The sequence below is a fragment of the Peromyscus eremicus genome, chromosome 4 (genome assembly GCF_949786415.1).
Source record: "Peromyscus eremicus chromosome 4, PerEre_H2_v1, whole genome shotgun sequence".
Lineage (NCBI taxonomy): Eukaryota > Metazoa > Chordata > Mammalia > Rodentia > Cricetidae > Peromyscus > Peromyscus eremicus.
Genome location: NC_081419.1, coordinates 103573101 through 103581345, shown reverse-complemented (window position 1 = coordinate 103581345; position 8245 = coordinate 103573101). Strand labels below are relative to the sequence as shown.

General features: G+C 41.6%; 1 long non-coding RNA gene across 1 annotated transcript; it reads left to right on the top strand.

Annotated features, from left to right (window-relative positions):
• Window positions 1–223: 223 nt before the first annotated feature.
• On the top strand, window positions 224–7804 carry LOC131908539 (uncharacterized). Its single transcript, XR_009378616.1, has 2 exons — window positions 224–309; window positions 7171–7804. It is a non-coding gene; the product is annotated as an uncharacterized LOC131908539 (long non-coding RNA).
• Window positions 7805–8245: the final 441 nt, after the last annotated feature.

The window sequence follows — 8245 nt, the reverse complement described above, 5'->3', positions numbered from 1 at the left end:
TTTATATTTAAAATTTTCATACTGGTTAAGCATATTCTCCTTGATATTAGTTTGATCATTTAGTAGACTTGGAAATATTTCAGTCTTTATTGGGTGAGGTTTGGTAATTTGTGACTTTCAAGAAATCCATTGCTTTCCAGTAAGTTGTAGATTTAAGTCACAACTGTCAGAACACAGTCCAGGAATGGAGTTGTGAGGAGAATTCTGAGTGCCTGTGAGGACTCTCCAAGGAAACAAGCTAAGAGTCTTGTGACTTCGGTTCCTTCCGAACATGGAATTTCCCTTGGAGTGCTTTGGAGTTCCTCCCAGGTATGCGGATAGGAGTCAGCTGACTTCAGATTACTCGTTGTTTCTTACTGGTGTTACTCAATTAATGTTTATGCCTCTATGGAAAAACATGTTTTTGCCACAAGGAGCTTGTCTTTGTGATTGTAGACAGCTTGAACTCATGAGAACTTTACTCACGTGATCTTTCTTAACCCTCAGAGTATAAATTGTCTGAGGCTCTGAATAAAGTTGGCTATGGTGTGAGACTTTAGTTCACCTCATTTATTGACTGCATTCTCCCAGGTCCCAACCACCTCTCATGTGGTGGCAATAAACATAAGTACTAAATTCATAGTATTTTTTCTTTAAGTTAAAAAAATATTTATTTTACTTTATGTGTAGAAGTGTTTTGCCAGTATGTCTGCATGTGCCATGTGTCTGGTGCTCATAGAGGGCAGAAGAGCCCATCGGATTCCCTGGAACAGGAGTTACAGATGGTTGTGAGCCACGGTGTGGGTGCTGGGAACCAAAGCCACGTCCTCTGGAACAGCAGCCAGAGCTTTAACTGTAAGTCATTTCTCCTGCCACGGTGGCATTTCTTTCTGGTTTATGACTGCGGTCTGTGGCATTCTGATTTTCACCTGCATACTGGGAATTTGTGTCTTCTCTCTCTCTCGTTGTTATTCTAGCTAGAGATTTATCAATTTTATTGGCCTTTTAACAAATGCAACTTTTGTCTTGGTTGACTTTACCATTTTTCTGTTATCAATTTCATTAGTTTCTGGCCTTTATTATCCTTACTTCTGACTGCTTTGAGTTTTTTTTTCCCTAGTTTTTCAAGATGATATCTTAGAATGCTGACACCTGTCTTGTTCTCAAACATAAGCATTTAATTACACACATTTTTCTTATAAACGCCTGTTTCATTGCATCCCACTAACTTTGATACACAATTTCAAATTCGTTTAATTTAAAAGTTTTTGTTAATACCCATTCTTAAGTTTATTTGTTGAGACTAGAAACTACAGATAGGATCACAATTTCCTAGGTTCCATATGATGGCTCTGCTGGGATTCCCCAGGACTTCCCATAAGTCTTCTTTCCTGTCTTTTCACTTAATTGACACAGATGGACCTGTTCTTGCATCCCTTGACAGCACTAAAACTATTTTCATTTTCTGGACTTTTCAGTTATTGGAGCCAATGCTTTCCATGTGTGGTAGTTTGAGTGTAAATAGGCCCCATGTTCTCATAGGGAGTAGTATGATTATTAGGAGGTGTGGCGATATTGCAGTGGGTATGGCCTTGTTGGAGGAAGTATGTCACTGTGGGAGCTGGCTTTGAGGTTTCCAATGCTCCGTATAGCACCCAGTGTCTCAGTCAACTTCCTGTTGCCTTTTGATCAAGATGTAGCCAGCACCATGTCTACCTGCATGCAACCATGCTTGTCACCATGATGATAATGGACTGAACCTCTGAACTGTAAGCCACCACCTCAATTAAATGCTTTCCTTATACGAGTCACTGTGGTCATGGTGTCTCTTCACAACAATAGAAACCCTAACTAAGACACCATGTATCCTACACTAGATATTGGTTTGTATGCTATGGGTGATGGTTTGAATAAGAAATGCCCCCATAAACTCATGTATTTGAACACTTGGTTCTCGGTTGATGGTGTTGTTTGAGGGAGGTTATGGAACATAGTTTTATGACAAACTTTTCCTGGCAAGATACAACACACACACACACACACACACACACACACACACACACACACACACTCCTACTCAACCACAAAGGTAATCCATGATAGACCAAAGCAACAACTGCACCGGTGTCCAACTTGGGGAGCTAGTGAGTGTTTAGTAGAGTTACTAACAGGACTATGTGTGGGAGATGATTTACAAGGAGCAGGGATGACTCAAACTGCTGACTCACTAAAAATCCCACCCCAGCACAGGTGAAGGCTCAAAAAAACAAAAACCCTGCAATCCAGAGGCCTCAGCATAGCTTGCTGGCAGTTTGATAACCCTTCTCTACTCAGTTCAGTTGGTCGGAATCCTCTCCCAAGCAGTTGTTGACTCATTTCTACACTGCTGGGAAGAGGCTCTCAACCATTTTCCAAGTTTCTGTTTTCCTAGACATGTGAATTTTTGTTTCCTCCTTGAGCATCATGAGCATTCCTCTCCCTCCTAGAAGGGATGTTTCAATTAGGAGGAAAATGCTATACAACAAAACTTTCATACGTATAGCCTTACAGCAGGAAGTATGCCACTGGGGGTGGAGTTTGGAGATTTATAACCCCACCTCACTTCCAGTCCTCCCTCGCCACTTTCTGGGTGTAGATGGAAATGGGATCAATCAGCTTCCTATTCCTGCCTCCTGTTGCCATGCCTTTCCCACCATGATGGACTCTAACCATCTGGAACTGTCAGCCAAGATAAAAATTTCATTTCCTAAATTGTTTTTTTGTGGGGGTATTTTAGTTACAAGAAGTAACTAATACACTATGATGTTAGTGAAAGAGTTCTGACTAACATAAAAACGTCAAGGGGGGTCTGAAAGCTGCAGTGGTGAATGAAACTTCAGCCTACAAATGTGTCAGTGGTAGGAAGAAAAGAGGGACCCCCTTTAAATGACAAGTGGTAAAGAAGTCATGCAGAATGAAAGGAGGGCTCAGAGAGACAGAAAGTTGTTTTTGAAGACCCAGAAAATGAATGAGTCAAAAAAAGAAAGAAAGAAAGAAAGAAAGAAAGAAAGAAAGAAAGAAAGAAAGAAAGAAAATAATTGACAGTGTAAAATACTTACAAGGAGCCAGTCAAGATAAGGACCGAGAAGGGCCCTTTGAATCTGTCAACAAGGAGGTTCTTGAGTCTGCTAAACTAGAAGAATCCTTGGCACCCACTGCTCTGTGACCCTTTCTGCAGAGCAAGAAATTGAAACAAAGATATTTAAGTTTTTGTTCATGTTGTGATTTGCTTTGGAGGTGGCAGATACAAGATTACAGCTCAAGGAGTCCTGGCTCTCCCAACCCTTCAACACCTAGTCCTGCTCCTTGCCTAGTACTTGACTTCTTCTTCTTCTTTTTCTTCTTCTTCTTCTTCTTCTTCTTCTTCTTCTTCTTCTTCTTCTTCTTCTTCTTCTTCTTCCTCCTCCTCCTCCTCCTCCTCCTCCTCCTCCTCCACCTTCTTCTTTTTCATCATCATCATCATCGTCATCATCATCATCATCATCATCATCATCATCTCTGTCCAAAGCCACACCTGTTCTGCTCTGTTCTGTTTTTGTTGTTTGTTTGCTTTTTCAAATTATTTATTCAGTTCACAGTTGATAGTCTTTGAGCACAATCAGCAAATCTTACTAAACAGAGCTCAAACACACATTGGCCCCATTTCAGCCACAACAGCCTCCAAGGAGCCCCAGAAACCATCTCATCAGCTAGGCAGTGAAGAGGAAAGCCTATGTCTTAAATGCATCTACTGAGAATCCCTCATTCCATGGGCCAATGAGAACATCAGTTTAGTACTTCTTTTTAACCATATTTTGTATATTCCACACAGCAGATCCAGGCTAGGAAATTGTAGACATTTCTGGGAAAGGTGGATTTGGTAAAGATGAAGAAGACTAAGTCAGGATCTTAATTTTAAGGAGATCCTTGGTCATAGCAGAACCGGCTACTCATGAATCCATCTACCTACTTAAATAAAACCAAGTATTTTTGTATCAGGCATGAGACCCCAGATTTAATCCCAGGATGTCATAAACCAGCGGTTTATGACACCAATAATCTCAGTACTTGAGAGGTAGAGGCAGGAGGATTACAAGTTTAAGGTCATCTTTGGCTACATAGCAAGTCTGGAGTTGGTCTTAAATAAAACACTACAAATAACAAAACTTGGCTAGATATGTCCTTTCCATACAGAGGTAGGCTATATGTCCCTTTCTTTTAATCTGGGTAGACTTGTGAATGATTTGACTCATTGAGTTCAAATGAAGTGATGCCGTATGACTTCTAGGGCTAAGTCATAAGAAGTCATAGAGTTTTAACTTGTTTTCTGGAATATCAGCTTTTAAGAATCCCGAGACCCTATGCTAAGGAGGCCACAGGTAAATACTCTAGCCATCTCCTACTGAGCCCAGCCCTTGAGTTACCCCTACTTGGGACTATATGAGTGAAGTATCCAGGTTATTCCAACCCTTGGTCATTTGGGTTTGCTCATCTGGAACCTCAGGTATGTGCAGCAGAGATGAGCCACATCAATTGTGTTCCTTGAATTCCTGGTCTAAGACCTGGAGCCTAATGAAGTGATTGTTTTTATGTAGTTTGTTGTGCAGTTTGTTGTGCAGTAATAGAGAAATGGAAGAGTAGATATTCTTAGCAGTGTTTCACTATACAATGAAATAATTGAACTGGGTTTCAGAAAGATTAAGTAACTTGACCTAAGTCCCACAGGTGGTCAATGCAGAGCCAGGGCTGAACAAAGGTCTGGGTTATAACAGGGTCTCCTCTCCCTATTATCCCAAGTGTGTCCTACTGGACTAGGTCTTTGACAAGCTGCTCATTACTGTTCTTCAGTCTGGAGAGTGCCCTTGGTCTGTCCAGATTGCAATGACTGGGGCTGTGTTAGATAAACAGTCTTAATGACACATTTGGTCTGCATTCCCTCTAGATAATTGAAAGACAGTTGCTTTGCAATTAGTTCTTTTCTGATTTCCCCTCCACACCTACAGGCAGGAGCCAGACACTTCCGTCAAGCCTGATAATTCTACTCCTCTCCCCACACTGCCCTCGGTGTGCCAATACCCACCAGTTCCCATTAAATTCTAATCACACTTGTAAGAGGGCTGATTCAGCCTCCTCTCTTATGCCCAGGAAGTGCTAGAGATGAGCAAACCTCTTATTGGAGTAATTCTGGGAGCTGAGGCAAAGCCATGGCAGGAAGCCACCCACTAACTAGAAACTGAGGCCATCAATCAGCCAAACTGATTTCTCTGCTTTCACAGCCATTTGAACAGTTATCCTTGCTCCGGGCTTTGTTCAAAGTTACTCGACAAGTGGGTTCCTGGGTGATAAGTCACCATAGTCTCACTGCACGGTCTCTGTGTCCTGGGGCTCTCTTTACTCATTTCTAAAAATGGGCTGATGCTCATTTGCTGCACTCTAAAAAGAACAGAGCCTGCACTTCTCAGGCTCACATCCTGATTGTAGCAGGAAGATGAAAAAGGAACCCGAGCTTGGCTAGGATATCAATATGCTTCTCATTTGATACCCTGGAGAGATAAGGGAATGATGTGTAAATTCACTTCACTGTGCCCTGCTCTCATTCTCTTTCAACAGCAACAGATGCATGATGCAGCCTTGGGAAGCAGGGGGAGGGGACCCCATTGTCATAGAGTAAACTGAGGCCAGAAAGATTTATTTAATGTCGACTAGTGAGAAATGTTTAAACTTTGAGCCGACCTCTCCAAGGCTAGCATTTCTTACAGGTTTCAGGAGTGCCCTAGTAAGCACATAGTGGCTCTGATTAACAGTCCAGCCTGAAACCAAGGGACTGGATTTGGATCAGCATTCTCTCACTCATATCTGTTGTGAGAAGGCAGTCCACACAGTCTCAGTTTCTCTTCTGTAAAATAAGAATAAAAATGTAGCAAAACAAGGTTTGGGAAGATTTATTTATCCACACATCCATTAAAAACTATGGAGGATTAACTATGTGCCAGGCTGGGTGCTGGGTACTTGGGCTATAGTAATGACTGGGTTGTTGCTGCTGGCTTTGAGAATGACGGTCTAGTTAGTGAAGTGGATGACAGGCACACACCACTGAAATTCAACAACCTTGGAAAGGGGAACCACTTTCCCTTGGTCTCCCTATTTTTTAAGTATCAGGAGGCACAGGGTCCTGATCCAGCTTTGTCAGTCTGAGAATACAGACGACTTGAAGATATTAAATTTCTGAAAGTCAAGACCACATAAATCTCAATGTTCTCTAGTATGCCTGGTCCCAGGATGTACTCAGTAAATATCTGTCTCAGGTTTATCTTACTTCCTTTATTTATTCTGGTTCCACTTTGTGGCTCATCCCTTCCTTTGCCCAGCAATTAGATCTGAGATTTGCACTAGACATAGTCCTTGGATGCATAGTATATGCTAGCATTTTTGACTGAATAAATACATGTGTGGTTTCTGTTGGTCCCCAATTGTTAGATTTGGGGGCATGGGAAGCTCCAGAAAGGCAGGGACTTTTCTCTATCTTTGTACCCTGTTGGAATATGACATTGTGGCTTACCCATTACAGATACTCTAGTCATTTATTAGTTTATTCCAGTCACTTGGCTTTGTCTTCTCAGGGCCATCAGTATTCAAGCTTTCTTGATGTTCTCTTTGGTACGTATGCTCTCACACTGGCCTCCTTGCTGTTCCTTAGACATGGCATCGTGTTCCTACTTTAGGGACTTGCTTGTGTTGTCTGCACCCATGTGCCCACCATATGTCCCGTTTTCTTGACTCCCTTACGTCTATCCTCAAACATCACTTCTCAAGGAAGGTCACTTTATTTGTAAGAGCATGCCCTACCACTGGATGTCCTTTGACCTGCAGCTCACATGTGTGCTTGTTTGTTGGTTGTGTTGCTGGACTGTAAGCTATGGGGAGCCAGAGACCTTGTTGCTATTGTGCCTAAGTATATCTGTAAGTCCTATAATATCCCAAGGCATGACAGGCATTCAGTAAATGTTTTATAGAATCGATTGAGTAGATAAAATGAGTATCACATTATATTGTGGTCGAAACAGATCGATAGCCAGTTGTAGCACTCATGAAGCTCCAACCTGTTAACCCAAGATTTAACCTGCTCTGGTATCCTTATGCCTAGTTTTGACTGAATGCTGTTTACATTCTTAGGTAACAGATATGGATGAAATCTCCTGACGGGCATCAGTGAATTTTGCCTGTTGATTGTCCAAAAGCAGGCAGAGGAAAGGCTCCCCTACTTTTACAGAACATTTTCAAGTAGTGATTTTTGGTCACTGTAGAAGCTGCCACCATGTACGCTAATTGAGGACGCGTATCTCCTCCGCGTTTCCAACTGAGAAGAAATGCCAATGGAGACATCTGGGAAATAAAGAAATATCAAGTTTAGATTTCAAGTGGTGACAAAATGAAGATGTCACTAATGCCCAGTGGAAGGCTGGCTCATTACTCTTCTCTCCACTCACTTCCCCCTGGGCTCCGTTTTCTGCCTCCGCACCTGAGACTCATGGTGAACAGCAAGAATTTGCTTTTCAGAACCATGGACAGCAGCTGGCAAGCAGCCTAGACGCCAGAGGGAGCCAGATGAGGGGCATGCACACAACTAAACAAATATTGACTGAGTACATCCAGGGGCCAGCCGAGCTAGATAACACCGAGATTTGTATTATCCTGACCTTCAAAAACTTAAATTTCTTCAAGTCATCAACATTCTTAGATCGACAAAGCTGGATCGGGGGCCCATGCCTCCTGATACTTACAAAGTAGAGAGCCCAAAGGAAAGTGATTTTCAGGGTTGTTGAATTTCTGTGGTGTGTGCATGTCATCTGTTTACTAACTAGACTCCCACCTTCAAAGCCAGCAGCAACAGCCTAGTTATTGCTACACCAGGAAGCCAATAGAGGAAATGGGTTGAATCTTAAGAAACTAGTGCTTTAGTGCAGATCTTCTTAAACTTTTTCCACTTGCAAACTATTTTGGGACAAGACATTTTAATGCAAGCCCAGGTATATAACTATGTGAAAAAGATAGACAAGCCAACCATTTTCTCATAGAGAATCATAAAGAAATATGCTTTTAGAAATATGCAAAATAATTCATTTTTTCAAACAGATTTAGTAACTTCTATTAATTCCAAAAGTCAGCATAACATCATTACTTTATGAAATAATCTAAGTGCCTTGATTGCTTTTTAAAATATAACTTATTTATTTTTTGAGAATTTCAT